The sequence below is a fragment of the Hyposmocoma kahamanoa genome, unplaced genomic scaffold (assembly GCF_003589595.1).
Source record: "Hyposmocoma kahamanoa isolate Upper Pololo Valley unplaced genomic scaffold, ASM358959v1 220, whole genome shotgun sequence".
NCBI classification, from domain to species: Eukaryota; Metazoa; Arthropoda; class Insecta; order Lepidoptera; family Cosmopterigidae; genus Hyposmocoma; species Hyposmocoma kahamanoa.
In genome coordinates, this window is record NW_020653740.1 from 3,516,457 (window position 1) to 3,532,676 (window position 16,220).

The 16,220-nt window shown below is 35.0% G+C and overlaps 1 non-coding gene across 1 annotated transcript; it reads right to left on the reverse strand.

Annotated features, from left to right (window-relative positions):
* Positions 1 to 14,670: 14,670 nt before the first annotated feature.
* Positions 14,671 to 14,743, reverse strand: Trnat-ugu. Its single transcript has one exon. It is a non-coding gene; the product is annotated as a tRNA-Thr (tRNA).
* Between the last annotated feature and the right edge of the window lie 1,477 nt (positions 14,744 to 16,220).

Below are 16,220 nucleotides of genomic sequence, written 5' to 3' on the forward strand. Positions count from 1 at the left end.
TGCGCTTGCGGTGGCTGTATCATTACTCGATTAATGGTGATTCGGATCGGCATTACGAGGAAATTGATCTCAGCCGCATACTTTGTACAGACTTGTTAAAAAGGGCCAGTTAATACTGCCTAAAATGCTGTACCTGTTATGAAACAACACCATACATAATTGGACGTACGAATGACGCGACAAATTAAAACCAGAAAACCTAATTGTTGTCTTAGAATTCTTGCTACGTCTTTGCAAAATCTGCGTTTGTTAGTGAACATAGATAAATGATAACTAAAGAATCGCATCTTCAATACACCAATACATTTTCAAACGAAACGGTTTTACGTTGGTATTGTCACAACGATTTTGTAAGTATGCACTTGCTTTTGCTTATTGTGTAATTATTTCTGACATTACGTATGTTGGATGGCTTATATATTTGGCCGAATTGATACCGACAAGACATGAACTGTATGACTATGAACTATAAATTAATTTATACATTGTATATCTACTCTTTTAAAGTTTGTGACAAAGATATTCAGAGACCGAAATGTTTATAGTTCTGACTTTATGACTCGTGATGCAACTTGAAAAAAAAACCAAAGGTTTAAAAAAAAAATTTTTTTTAATATAATATAAATAACTGAAATGAATTAAGACACTGTGATTATTTTACTTTATGATTACTATAAATATGAATTCCCAATTTAATGATGACTTGACACTCAACAACAACTAAGAATTCGTTGCACGACACTAGAATCAAATAATAAAGTAAACAATGATTGGGACTTTTTTAATGCGGAATTTCCCGTCCGTATATATATAAACGTCAGTCAGTATTGCCCATTTATTTTGAGTAATTGGTGTATGAAGATGTATCATCAAAAGAGGTAGCGTAGTACCAAATTAAATTAAAAAAGTACAATACGCCCCTTTCATATTTTTATTTTCATACTTTTGGAAGAAAACCGACAAAGAAAAAGAAACCGTTTTTTTATGTTTTTTCTTGTTTTTTTTGCACCTTTTGAAAAAAAACTGTTTTTTACCACGCAAGATAAGACTATTTCAATAAATTATACTTTAAATATAAAGAGTGAAGTTGTACATAAACCCAGGTGTTATTAATTACCTTAAAGAGGAAAATAGGAAGTGTCGATCTCCTGAATTAAGGGGTTAACATACGCAATTATACCTTTACAACATCTTCAAAATCGAAAGGAAACTTACCAGTGACATTAATGTAACCAAACGATCTATAAACGCGTTGCCTTATTCGCGCACGTGAAACTTGATGGGACAAACAAAAAGTTTTTATAACTGATACACCTGCCGGGGTTCTCACGATCTTCTGTTTTAATACGCCAATCATAATGATGGGAACTATTCTATTTATCCAGATTGAATGTAAACTAACGATTCAATTGTAGAAACGTTTTGAATAGCTGGTTACAGTTATCATAACTTATGTGTAACACAGATATGAAACATATGTAGGTATGCACTTATATATTAACACTTACTGGGAATTACAAACACAAAAAGAGAAATTAATAAGAAAGTATCAATATTTTATCAAGTTAAGTTAGTATTATCTTACAGTGAATGGTTGCTTAGTCGCGTGTATGCGACAGCAGTAGCTGAGAAATATAGCATATTTTCACAGTAGAAGATAAGACAGTATAAATGCGCGGGCACACAGAAGCTGGTAGAGATTTCCCGAGGCACTTGCAAGCACCTGTCTCCCGTTCCCACACGTTTGTTACACAACAAATGCGTTTTTTATTCATTCGCGATTGGGTTTTTTAATATGAGCAGGATGTAGCCGATGTGACAAGTGTTCAGGTTTTAATAAAGGCTTTGCGTTCGCATAAAAACTTGAATTGAGATACTACATATAAAATTGTAAATATTTTATTTATTTTAAACAAAGAACTGTTACAGATGAAATTAATGAAATAAATCAGTTAGAGGTAAATACATAAAAAGAGGAATAGGTATAAGTTTATAGCACCTATAGTAAGTCTTATTTGACAACCTACAAAATAAATGATAATATGAACTCAAAGTTGATTTGTTGATTTTACAATAAACATTGACAGCAATTACTAGGCAAGCTTGTATCTAATAAACTCTAGATTAAATCTTAAGAACATTATTTATCCAGAGACGGGACAAATAACTCGTGCGCCTGTTGGTAAGCTACACGCCTGTCCATAACAGTTACAGTGTCATTCCAAGCTTTAAATAGCTAAGATCTAAGGGGCACTCGCAATGCGCCCGTCACCCGGAGACTAAGTTGACAAGTCCCATGTGCCTGTAATTTCACCAGCACCCATGCCCTACACAACCGGAACGCAGTGACGGTCACATTACTGCTTACCAGCAACAATAGGTCAGGTGGCAGTAAGTACTTCCCTGGCCGAACTCTTTCACAAGAAACTGTACTGCTACAAAACACATAAGACATAAAGATGTATATTCAATCAAAGAAGCATAGCACATTTTGGTTTGGACGCCACTTGTAAGCACGTATTCACGTCGAGTTCAAATTAAATGTGTTTCATTTGGGGTATCGTCAGATGCTGATGACGATGATGAAGTATGCTGTTGGTACCGCATATAAAATACATAACAGTATGGACATAGTGTTCAAGTGCTTAAACATGAGGTCCAACTCTAACCGATATGAATATCTCTCATATAATCTGATGTAGGATATCGACGCAAGTGTAATAGTCGCTAATAGCAGCAAATCTTTGACTTTGTTCATTGCTCTTGAGTCAACTCGTAAGTTATTCATAAGAATCAATTTCAATGTCGAATTATTACCTCACATCTGTACATAATGTGTGCACGTATAATATCCGCAGATCCACCAAGTGAATCAGAACGCTGTATTACACCTGTTCAAGTTTCCCACGAGACATCTCTACGGACTTGATTGGGCAGCCATGATTTGCTAAGATAAAAGCATTTGTTATGTACACATTGCTAGTAGCTATGTAATATAATGTTAGTTATTAGCACTCGATTTTTATTTAAAAGGAATCATTTATAAATACCTACACTGTATAACAAAATTTCCTATTGCAATGACCTCTAGAATAGATGATCTCGCAATGAAAATTTTTAAAGAAAAATTCGGAATGAAACTTTTCAAGTGTATCAAGAATGTGAAAGGGAATTTTCTGTACCAAAGTTGTTCAAAATTCAATTTCCCAAATTAGTTCTATGGAAAATCGAACCAGACCTCCTCGTCCAGCCCCCACAGTTTAAATCATTGTTTTATTTCGTTTTTTTTTTAAATATTAGTGAAGCTTAGGGAATGAAACGATTTAAATCGCGTATATTTGTTTTTTTTAAACAAACCAACGTTTCGGGCCCTTTACAGGTCCCATGGTCACGATTGACTAAGGTGGTACAGTCATCAACCAGTTATGCCTAATATTAATGCAAATCACCCAATTTTGTTACAAAAGTTATTAATTAAATACCTTATTTTTAATTTTACAAAGAAACATTTCAAACTGGTGGTACGGAGAAACCATCTTCCCTGTTGAAATTACTATATTTTTTAATTTCAATGGCCTCTCGCAGCATCATAATTAGATAACGGACTTCTTTTACAAGGACCTGGGGTTTGTCAAACTTCATTGAATATGTAGGTTTATCCATGACATACTCGCAGACTGCAGACTTGTTTACGCGGCGGTGTTTGACATCAGCTATATGTTCTTTGAAGCGGGTACAAACACTTCGCTTCGTTTGTCCAATATAAGAGAGACTGCACTCACAGTCAAGCTTGTAAACTCCTGTATCCTGTACGGGGATGTTACATTTCACGGGTCTCAAGAACTGAGAAATCTTCCTCAGGGGCTTGAAATAGGTATTGATAGATGCACACCTGAGGACTCTTCCGATCTTATCTGTAACACTTCTCACGTAAGGTAAAATGGCAGGTCTGCGCTCGACTGTTGGTGGTTTCACACGCTAACATCAGGCTATCTATTTTGGAATAATGAATTCTACATACAAATCGACGGTATAGCAATGGGCTCTCCGGTATCTCCCGTGGTTGTCGATATTTTCATGGAAGACTTCGAGGAGCGAGTTTTACCCATAGCTAGGCCGAAGATTTTCAAACGGTACGTTGATGATACGTTTACCATATTACCTAAAGATAGCATACCTTCTTTCTAGGACCATCTTAATTCTTTCAGTACTAAGATCCAGTTTAGTATAGAACAAGAGAATTGTGGTACTTTGGCTTTCTTAGATGTTTTAATTAAAAGAAATCCTAATAACACCTTAGGTCATACTGTATTTAGAAAGAAACCCCATACAGATAGGTACCTCTCAATGGTAATTCCCATCACCATCCAAACCAGTTAGCTACCATGGGCAAATCTTTGTTTCAGAGAGCACATGGTGTCTGCGACAGTAATCATCTGGCAGGGGAACTTCAGCATATAAAGCAAGTCCTACATGCGAATACGTTGAAGATTCCACGCCAATGCCGCAGGCCCCATGTGAAACCACCAACAGTCGAGCGAAGACCTGCCATTTTACTTTACGTGTGAGGTGTTACAGATAAAATCGGAAAAGTCCTCAGGCGTGCATCTGTCAAGACCTATTTCAAGACTCTGGGGAAGATTTTTCAGTTCCTGAAACTCGTGAAATGTAACATCCCCTTACAGGATGCAGGAGTTTACAAGCTTGACTGTGAGTGCGGTCTCTCTTATATTGGACAAACGAAGCGAAGTATTTGTACCCGCGTCAAAGAACATATAGCTGATGTCAAACACCGTCGCTTAAACAAGTCTGCAGTCAGCGAGCATATCATGGATAAACCTACACATTCAATGAAGTTTGACAAACCCCAGGTTCTTGCAAAAGAAGTCCGTTATTTACCGAGGATGCTGCGAGAGACCATTGAAATTAAAAAACATCCTAATTTCAACAGGGAAGATTGTTTCACCGTACTACCAGTTTGGGATCCTGTATCTCCTTTGATGAAAAATCCCAAACAGACATAAGACTGCAGTACTAATTAACATGTTTTAATTTATTCTAATTTCCATTACTAATGAATAATAAATTTAAGTTAATAAAAATTCATATTGTTACAATGAAATAATTTGTAAAACAATGTAGCATAAATTGGAATATTTGTTTGTAAAATTAAAAATAAGGCATTTAAATAATAACATTCGTAACTGTAGTGAAAAACTAGGGTACTTTGCATTAATATTAGACGTAACTGGTTGATGACTGTACCACTTCAGTCAACCGTGACCTTGGGACCTGTAAAGGGCCCGAAACGTTGGTTTGTTAGAAAAAACAAATATACGCTATTTAAATACGGAAAAATAGTTTCATTTCCTATGTGTAACTATCGCGAAAACCTAAGAACTCGATGTTAAGGAAACTTATAATTACTTTTACATGGAATTATATGATTAATCAGATGGCAATAAAAAACTTCCACAGATGAACATAAAAAAATAACATTACAGTATCATAAACTAACACATCTATGAGAATACAACAATCGTTTTATCAGTCATTTGATAAGAAGTTATTAGTCATAATAGCTTTTATGTTCTTAACGCTGTTACCAAAAAGATCTATGCAACCGTCATCATTGAGTTGGTTAAATAATGTTAATGATCTTGGTAGGTAACTATTAATTCTAAAATTAGTACCACTAAATGGAACTTGGAACAAATTATTCTTACGAAAGTTCCTAATTGGAACTTTGAGTATAATATTATATTACTGAGGAGCTCAGCTTGTGTCACTGAAGTCGTAAAATTTTAGTCACATTAGACAAATCTGCAGAAATATTCAGTATTCTTTAATCACATACCATCTCCAGTATACAGATCGTAGCCAGTACGAAGGTATTATTAGTATTAATTAAGTACCAAGTAACATATCCCAACCGCAAAACAACTGAGACGAGTAATCGTTTTACTTGTTCATAAACTTTCAAGCTAGTTGCGCCAATATAATCAGACAATATCGTAAAACGCGACATAATCAAACTTGTCGCTGTCCAAGCTCGTTATAGGTACACAAAGTTCCGCTCTGACGAGTCTCCACGCGATATGCGTAAAACACACTTATAAATTAATTACAATTCATTAGAATAGTCCTGATGACATGTTGAATATTTGCTTCATTTTAACGCGGAAATCATTCGACAGCAATTTGTCGAAAACTGAACTTCGCTAATTGAACGACCGACACTTAACCTAAATTTTGAATAAGCATCACTCGGCATCGAATTTCGCTTTTACTGCCAATACCAATGGTGAAAGGTCCTGCCAACAAACTCCCTCAATTACCTTTACACAATACCATATACTTTATTATAGAAGTGACCTACACGCAGTGTTCTAACCCGCTTATGAGTTCCGTGTGTGGGCAGAAGTGAGGTCAAGCCACTGACAATACATGTCTTAATGAACGCAGTGACAAGGATGTAAGTCATACAGTCATAGTCAGTAGATTAAGTCCACAAATCAGCAATCGTATTCCAGTTGCACCAACCGATTTCCTTCCACAAAATGGAAAAAAAAATTGACCGCTGTAATTGAGTAGACATATTACAACATACCCAACCAATACTAATAAATTGCCACGGCGATTATGTTTGCCACAACCTACCATTATTTAGTAACAAAAGTAGGTAAGTAAGTCTGAAATCTTCATAAAAATTCATATACCTGTTTATCTCTCCAGAGACGTAAAGGAAGGCTTTCAAAATAATGTTTACCAATAAGTACACATATTGATTGGCGAAACCTTGAAACTACTTGCACAAACTTGAAACGACTTGTACGATCTTGGGGCCGCAATTGGATAACCACTTTAACGACATTTCCTTTTGTTGCTGCTTGCAGGTGCATGATGACGTCAGCATCACAATATAAGTGTTGAGCAGTAAAGGAACTTTTACATATATTTTGCTCATCTAAAATCCTTTCCCTTGCTGTTACTTAAGCCAATTTTATGTACACGAATCGGTACAGATATCAATATATGTAGGTATAACAGCATACGCAGTGTTGGGTCATGGAAAAGTTTCCATTTAGAAAAATCTTGTTATTTAGAAAATATATATTTTCCACATTTCACAATTGACACATGTCAAAAGTTGAAAATACTGAACGAAAACGATGGAGCCATTATAAAGATTTTTTTACCTATGATCCTTTTATTTCGCTGTTATCCAATAATTTTAAATCTAGTTTAACTCTAACTTATTTTTAACAAGTATTATTTTATTATTCGTGCTTAATAAAACTTCAAAGGATATATCTAAATGTAGAACATTAATATGATGCCTTCAAATCATATATTTCCAATTTTTCAGAATTTTTTCCGGAAACCTTTCCAGTGTTTGAAATTTTTCGGAAAATTGCCTAACAGTAAGCACAGGTAAAGATTGTTACGCACTAATCTGTAAAAGTCGCTATTGCACTACCGTACAAAGATGCACCTTGGCATGACCATGAGAATATCCCAAGAGTCACCACTCTCACGCCTCCGCGGAACGACAATCGCGAACCAGTTTCTCGATTTAAAAATAAGCAAAGTGCCGTTAATGCAACTGCCCATGTGTACCTCTAAGGAACTGATAAATTATTATGAGACGCTTGAATGAAATTACAGTCATTTGCAATGAACTACTGTTACGGCCCTGGAAAAAATGTTGTCGATGGAAAACCAAACGATGACGATAAATTTAATTTTATGTTGAAATTACGTAGCGACTACGATTTTAAACTTGTTCAAATAAAAACACAGTAAAAGGAAGTGTATCGTCACCTCGACCGTAATTACAAAGTCAAATCAATAAATTAACAAAAGTTACCCTCATTTGGTGATTACCATAAAATCAGTCCCACGACGGCGTCAATTGTTTATAGTGGGGGTGTCCGGCCGGGTACGGCTCTCAGTCTGGCCCGTGTGACTGGCATTCCGGAAGAAGCAGTGGTGCGTGTAATTTATTCCAATTTCCAAATGCATCCATTTGTCACAATCATACGCAAGCTTAGCGCAAATCAATGTTTATTTCGACTTGTTACGATCGGTACTATTTCATTTAGTGCCGGTAGATTACCAGCTCTGCATTTTGTCTGATTTGCAATTGTATAGATTTATAGCATCGTCCTATTTGATTTTATTGCTTTGTTAATTACTTACATACCTTAGAATATACTGGCTAATGTAATTCATGACTAAGAAAACTAAAGGAAAATATACATACGTCATCGACATAGAGCGTCTGTATTCGTTTTATGTAATTAATCGGGAAATACGAATGAACTCAAATTTTGGGATATTAAATTCCAATCGTACAAACTACATAAAGCGAGAGACACGGTAAGTCGATCTGCGTCATGTGGTAACCGAACTGACCAAAGTCGGCCCTTACGGGCTGCGCACACGTCTTACCGCGTGCTGCGCTCTGCTGGTCACTTAGACACGCCGACATTGCCACATATCTGGTAAGACATCTGCCATACAACGTATCAAATGGTGGGTAATGTTGCCAACCTTACGAATGGATCGAATTCAGCTCTCTTTTCGTGTAGAGGAGCCCAAGAAGAATCTTCGAGAATAATACACACAGTGTAAGTCAAGAAAAGTGGGTAATATGGTGGATTCTACGACTATATTGTGAAAGGATTATTAAAGTATTAAAATGCAGAGCAATCCTTGTTAAAAAGCTGGTTGGTTACACGACGCCGTATGCATAACAAGGTAAAAGAAATCGCTCAATAAACGTGTCCACTTTTGTAGAGCAATAAAACGGTTAATTAATGATAGCTTTCGAGTTTATGCCGAAGCCCGGTAGCCGTCGATCGCGGCTGTATTGAATCGAAACCGAGTTAAATTAATTGCCCTGTCCGCGTAAAACGTCCAGATTGTCTGCTGGGTGGTAAAATATGGCAAACCGATCACGCGATCTGATACTAAAGAGTAAATTATAATAAAGTGCCACCACAACCACAATAATAACGTGTTCTCAAATTACGAAATCCTCTGTACTATAAGTAACAGAGCTACAGAATTCAGTCCAGGGCATTACCCAAAACCCCAGACCAATTTAGAAAAGTTCTATACCTTTAAAGTACCTCTGTGGCCGAACGGTTACCATGCTAGTCTGCCACGCGGAGGTCCCGGGTTCGATCCCGGTTCGAGAGACATATTTGTATGGCCTACATTTATTTCTTTCGTGAGTTTGAGTGTTACACAAGTTATTGTGGATTTCTATGTATGTGCCCAAGGCAACCGCGATACAGGGTTACCCTAGTACTAAGTTATGAGTGTGTGCGTTATTTTCCATATTAGTTCTGAAAGGAACTAAATCGTGGAACTCCTCATCCATTGCCCATAGTGGAAATTGTAGAGCCACTAAACTCGTCAACATCGTATTTCTTGAAACGAATTAACGAAATGTTTGTAGACCTGAAACTAAAGACTTTTAAGAAATTAAAAGCTTTTAAACTGCCTCCTGGCCGAACGGTTACCATACTGGACTGCCACGTAGAGGTCCAGAGGTCCTGGATTCGATTCCCCGGGAGAAATATTTGTATGGCCTATATTTGTATCTCCCGTGGGTTTCGGTGTAATTTGTGGTTGTCTATGTGTGTGTCCATGGCACCCGCGACATAGGGTTTCCCTAGTGCGCGGCAATAAGTGTGCGTTAAAAAAAAATAATGAACGTTAATTAATACAATTATAACGATAACACTTTTCTACATCATAAATAATATGTAAATTATATTTTATTACACACTTCGACACATACAACTTATTCATCTTCTACTTTTGTGATGAAAAACGAAAGTTTCACCAAATATTCTCAAGTATTTTAATATAATTTTTATTCTCGAAGGATATTATGTTTATTATCTAATTACAAAGTCAAAGAATTAAGATTGGATAATTGGTAATTTTACAAAGTGCTTCCTTATTAGGGACGTTTCCTGCCTTCTAGAAAACTAGCAGTTAATAGTCATTAAGTGTTGCTCTATTAAGATGTTCAGGCGTAACCGGTTATTAGATATCACGCTTTGAAATTTGCATTTTAAGATTACCCCTGCATTAAATTTTACTTAAGCAACTGAAAAATGAGTACCTCGAAAAATATTAGATGACGTAATGATAATCGTAGACGTAATGTACATGATACAATACAACTAACTATGGTACTTTTTGGGTTAGTGTTAGATTTGTCCAGCTCTCGGATGTAGCGATACAACTGACATTGTATAAATAATGAATTATTCACTCTCATATCACTTATTTACAAAAATTGAATACTTGCTTACCTTCTAAAATACCTATTTCGCAAATTAGTAATAGATTACCAAGTTTCGGTTGAACCAAAATATCCATAAAATTGTCGTACTACACTAAATTGGTAAAAAATATACTTGACAACCAACTTAAATTGGCCTTCGCACTTGGGGTTTTCAATCTAGAACAAAATGGATTTGCAAGTGATGAAAAGAAAGAGCGATTCCTCAGGGTCCTATATAAAATAGCTTATACGAGTAATATGTTTACGCTCTGTACTTACGGTACAGTAATGATCGGACAGTAAGTTACATGTAGTCCGGCCGATGACCACCTTGGCCACAAGAGGCTACGGTAATCATACCAATTCTCCGTCGAAACCTGAGCAATCAAAAACCATATTCAGCAATTGAAAAATTAAATTGGTTCATGTGTATCCATTAAAAAGATTACGTCATCATATTAAAAAAGTTGCAGGATATATTGTTCACTCATTGTATATAGGTAATACACGATAATTAAAATAAATGTTAAGTAAATTTCATCATTGACGCTCGACCAAACGACGGATTCATAAGCTCGGCAACCAGTCATGTAATTTAGGCAGGTACAAATTGCGAAGCTTCTGAGGTAGCGATGATCTCTGGCCGTAATTTAGCAACTGAATTAGCCGAACCCGTATTTTATTTTTAACAACAATTTATGGCTACATACTTTAGTTTAAGATTAAATCTGTTAAATTTTTAATAGTATTGTCTTTCTTTGTAAAAAAATTCACAATATGAAACGCGCTCAGTTACGCATGGTTTCACTACTATTATATTGTAGTATATTTTATAATTTTCTAGTAAATTTGTATATTTGAAAAGTATATTTTGTAAATCTCTACATAATTTACCTTATATTTCAATAATATCGCCACGAGAGCATTTCAATTCTTTTAAAAGCGTTTTAACGCTTTACTCAACATGTATTGCAGATCTTGCAGATCTTGATAAGTACCAAACTTTCCCATGTTACTAAAATAAAGATTTAAAATAGGCACTAAATTTACTGCACAATGTGCATACATTTAATAAAATATGTTATTGTCTTATTAAAAAATAATAAAGTAATCTAAAACGAATAATTAAATTATTTTACTTATATAATATAAATAATTAATATGCACCTATATTATTATTTATAGATAATTAGAATTATTTTGAGGAATTGTTCTCTCTCCTAAAACATTTTGTTGTTTATTGTATCTATAACAAGCATAGTTTAACACTTTCAACGACAGTACTTATGTAGTATCGCACACAAAATGTAAAATGCAAATCATTGAATTTTATCAGTACGTTGGTAATACTTCTCTATGGAAAAGCAGTAAACTGCAACTACACAGAAAATTCTTGGAAATCGCTCTGTAAGACTCGTGGTTGGTTGTTTTGAGATATAGTGAAATGGGATACTCCGTACTATCATATTCTATATTCAATTTTACGGTAAACGCTATTACTGTTCATGAACGGGTTAAGATGGCTGTCACCTTGCATAACATTGTGATATGGAACAAAAGTATTAAGAACTGCACACTACGTCCAATAGAGTAGTATTACCAGATCACCCAATCCCGAAAATGCTTCGTGATCAATTAATAGCATTTTCATACATAAATGACAACTGTCACTCGTTATAGGAGATCGATGTTTTAAAGTCTACTAATACAATTCACATGCAAACAGAAAACTTAATATGTAAAAAAACATTTGGAATCGGAAGCAACCTGTGAGATTTTCATTGATACCTCATTTAAATAAACACTCACTTCTGCTCTAATGTATTCCAATCGCAAAATAAAAGCTATATAACTTTTTCCACAATTTTTGAGCATCATATAGTGAATGCATTTCTAAAATGTATAATCAAAACTCTCCCAGACATCGCCATTTTAAGCGCAGACAGATACGCGAACTGACACCCTGTTATTGGCTAGCATTGCCCCACATCAAGCTACATTTGGTCTGCGCGCACTGGTGGTCGACATCATCGTGAGTTCTGTAATTTTCTTTGACACTTAGCTGTTAAAGCTAATGGCTAATTATGCCAAGGGTTTTCAAATTTATGCTTATAACTCCTGAGTGATTATCTGTGTCAGAATTATTTATTTTTGCACTGTACCCGCAAGGAATTTGTGGATAATGTTGTTGACTGTACGTGTATTTATGTTAGGGAATTTCACGACACTGAATGTAAACATATCATGTATAATTGTTTGTTATCCGTAAAAAATAAACAAATATTGTGAAAGTTTGATGACTAGATATTGATACTTTGTAGTAACTTTATTTTCCATCGTAAGAACATATAAATCATTAACAATTGAATAAGCGGCCATAATTAAAACGTTGCTGAATTAGTAACATGATTATTATTTCTGAGTTATCAATGAATGATGACTGAAAAAACTTTATTTCCTTGCAAAAACTTTGCTTTTGTCGTCAGGACAACGAAATAATCGACAATTTTCAATTTTTCGTAAGTAAGATTACGAAAATGTACAAATTTTCAGCTTTCTCCATTTAAAGGCAAAAAGAGAACATTGTATTTCAAATTAATAGTAGCAGTAGAGCTCCTTGTGAAAGAGTTCGTCCAGGGTAGTATGTCACCTTACCTATTTCTGCCCCCAAGCAGTACTGTCAGCATTGCTCTTTTCCGATTTCGAAGGTTTAGGTTGCTGGTGAAATTACAAGCACATGGGACTTGTCAACTTATGTCTCAGGGTGACGGGCGCAGAGGCAGTGCCACTAAATCTTTGCGATTTAAAGCTCTAAACGGTACTGTAACTGTTATGTACAAGCGTGTAGCTTACCATCAGGCGCACGACTTGTTCATCCCGTCACTTAATGTTATAAAAAAAAAAAGTATATTACAAACAAAATTACACAAACTGATGACAATGACCCTAGAAATTTGTAGATTTGCGAGATTATTGCTGCTTGTTGAGGTTGCTACGTATGGAAATACCACTGTGACAGTAACAAAAACGAAATTTCAGGGGTATTAACTCTATCTTCATACTTGCTGATTAATTGTACAGAAACCAATAAGTACTGTCAAACCGTTTTTTTTTACATAGCGTTATCTAAGCAATGTTCAACTATTACGACAATCGCATTCAATCACGGAAAGCAAAAGCTACAGCACCTTTTTAATCGTATACATCACATGTTATACACTGTTCTGATTAAAACGAAATTTAAAATTCAAATCCGTTGACATCTTGCGAGGTTGCGTGCATTATGCACATTGCCCACGCACCGTTTGTTAGGTTGTATTACGTGATCATTTTGTAAACGACACATCTGTATGCGTTTCTTGTGCAACGTACTACGAATCGTATCATAAGATTTACAAGTTATAATACGTAAATTGTAATATTCAAATATTCTTTATTACACATAAAAAAATACAATGACAACACAGAACAGTAATGTAGTAGCACAGAGTAAGCCAATGTACAACAGGCGGTCTTATTATTAATTGCTAAGTACTATTTTCTTTCAAGCAACCTAGAAAGCAACAAATTAATATATTTGTATTGAATTGATAATCAATTGGTTTTTTGTGAAATTACTCCACTAGTTTGTCATAATTATTAATACAAAGATCGAACACTTGAAAAAAATCCCTTCGGTCCGACCGGATTTGGATCGCGACGTCTTCTAGCAAACCGAGGCAGACGCAATGCCAAATAAGTCACGGAACGAATGAGCGGATCTCACGATTTTTTCAATGTGCTTATTGTTGGATTTTATGTATTTGGTTTTCAACGACTTTTCAGCCGTAGCGCCATCTATAAGAAATTGAATCTGGCCGGACCGAAGGAATTTTTTCTGATTGTTCGATTCTTGTATTAATAATTATAAAAGAAAGTGTTTTAATAAATACGCTACTCATTAATAAAATAAATATTATAAACAATAATAAATCATACATTATTAGAATTTATACATTAATATATAATAATAAGGTGTACTTATATACTTTTGCACGAAAATAAAACAAATTTTAAATAGTAACAATATAGGAAGATTATAATAGAGACCAGAATAAATTTAGATAATTTCATTGAAAACTATTTTTTCCAATCTGAATCTTGTATATTAATATAATTTTTTCAAACAATTCTACGTTTAGATAAGTTTCATTCCTAGTCCGATCTGGAATCAAACCTAGGACCTCCTCATACAGCGCAAATAGTGCGAACTGTTGAGAGCCACCAAGTCATAAAATGAAGTTATTCAAAATACGCCAGCAAAATTATGCACAACTTTTAATTTAAAAATATTGTTTACTTAATTGGTGTTTAATTGGTGTTGCCTCCAGAGAGATTTGAACTCTCGACCCCTGGTTTACAAGACCAGTGCTCTAACCCCTGAGCTATGGAGGCTCTGGCATAATACTCTCCAATTAAACTCTGTTAAAGCCTTGCGCACACATTTTGAATACTAATCGATTGTCTACAGATAATACCCAAGTGAATAAACACGCACAAAAACAGACGGCCATTAATCAAACGATAGAGACAAGTTAAAAATATGTTATGCGCTCTTAACTTGTCAGGTATTAGTTGCTGAAGAACTATTAAAAATAAAGATTATTTTTGTATAGGTACAAAAATTTCTATTGAAATAGTCATTTTGATCGAACGTCTACTCATTGACAGTTGTTTTATTAAATATCGACGCATACACTCGTTTCATCGTCATCACCTAATGATACTGTTCTTTGTTATCACATAATGTTTTAATTTTTTAAATGATCTTTTGTAGCTATTGCTCAAATTTAATACCAATCATGATGGAATGCAATAAATGTTATTTTTTTAAAACGCAATTTTATGACGTACCATAGATCTTACACTTCTGGAAATACAAGTTTCCGTTTGGCTTTACTGTAGTCGATTAAACTACACCGCTAGGTACTGCCCTTAAATTAAATTGTGCTCATTAAGTTTTCAGTCTTTACTGTCCACTGAAAATGCCATTCTTAGTCATTAGCACACTGTAACTTATTTATTATACTGCTAAAGAATACCAGTAAGCATCTTAAACAGTTTTGCCATAATATGTTTCATATGATATATTATTGCAAAACCTGTAATGAGGGGGCAATCTCCAGAACCAAAGCCTTTGCAGTTTTAATTTTTTTTGCGAGACGATAATAAAAACTTCAATTCCCATGTTTATTCCAATATAAACCACGTCACAACATAAAACGAAGTAAATGGTCCTATAGTTATATTCAATAGCTTAGTTTACACGCTTTAAGTCTGCCCATTGTTATGCATGTTTTTTGTTAAGAAAAAAAGAAGAAAGAAATAAAAATAAAAACTCTTTATATACCGATTTAATTTAGCAAAATCACGTGAGAGCGTCATCATGTCGCCGGAATCTACTCGCAATCTACATAAAATATATTAAAAAAAAACAGAATGTACTCTTTTTTAAATTGTCCTTTTAGACGTTCATTTAGGCCCAATGGTGTTGATCATAGGAAAGCCAAACAATTCAAATATCTGTTACATTTGGTGATGAACGCTTGAAAAATAGTAGATGCAAAGAGATAGAGCATCACTGCACTTGAGCATTCTGTGGTCCAATTGTGCCTAAAAAGCTCTCTACGCGCAGCATCAGCAAGGCCAATTTAATATATGCATTCGGGTTGTTGCTACAACCGTCTCTGCCTCTCGTTTTTGCAGTGCATCGATTATGTTTACCGCGATAATGTTTACTAAAAAATCCGTCTTGCTGCTAACCAGAGCGTGGATACGAACAGCAGCATCCTGAAAGTGACTGCTCACAGATTTACCATTTGCCAACTGGTGGTGCGCTTCAAAACTGTTTTAGAACTAAGAACTACAACAA